Source organism: Penaeus monodon, chromosome 15 (assembly GCF_015228065.2).
Source record: "Penaeus monodon isolate SGIC_2016 chromosome 15, NSTDA_Pmon_1, whole genome shotgun sequence".
Lineage (NCBI taxonomy): Eukaryota > Metazoa > Arthropoda > Malacostraca > Decapoda > Penaeidae > Penaeus > Penaeus monodon.
Genome location: NC_051400.1, coordinates 12,307,421 through 12,307,862, shown reverse-complemented (window position 1 = coordinate 12,307,862; position 442 = coordinate 12,307,421).

Sequence of the window (442 nt, the reverse complement as noted above, 5' to 3'; positions counted from 1 at the left end):
ACATCATTGTTTTATCAGATCCGACTTTTTCACTTGAATTATTCTCTATATCAATGAATAGTAGGTACATTCCTCATTTCGTATAACGGGGAATTTAAAAGAGAGAGTATTTGTTCTGATGATTTATGATTTATAAGAAAAAAACTTTCCATTTTCAGAATCTCCTTTATCTTTTTTCTGTTTGCAGAAAATTTCAATTGCTTCGAGTAAACTGTGGTGGAAATTACGAAGCAGAAACCGTAAAAATCATTCCGTTCATTAAATATTAAGCGGAGTTCGAGGTTTGTGACCGTTACGGTACGCGAACGATGCTGTTGCCAGCATACTCTTTGGTAGTTTTTATGGTTGAACCTTCGATGGCTCAAACCCTACACCTTAGACATATGCTGTGTGACGTACAATGTTATAATTACATTTTAATGCACTCTGATATGTGTGGCAT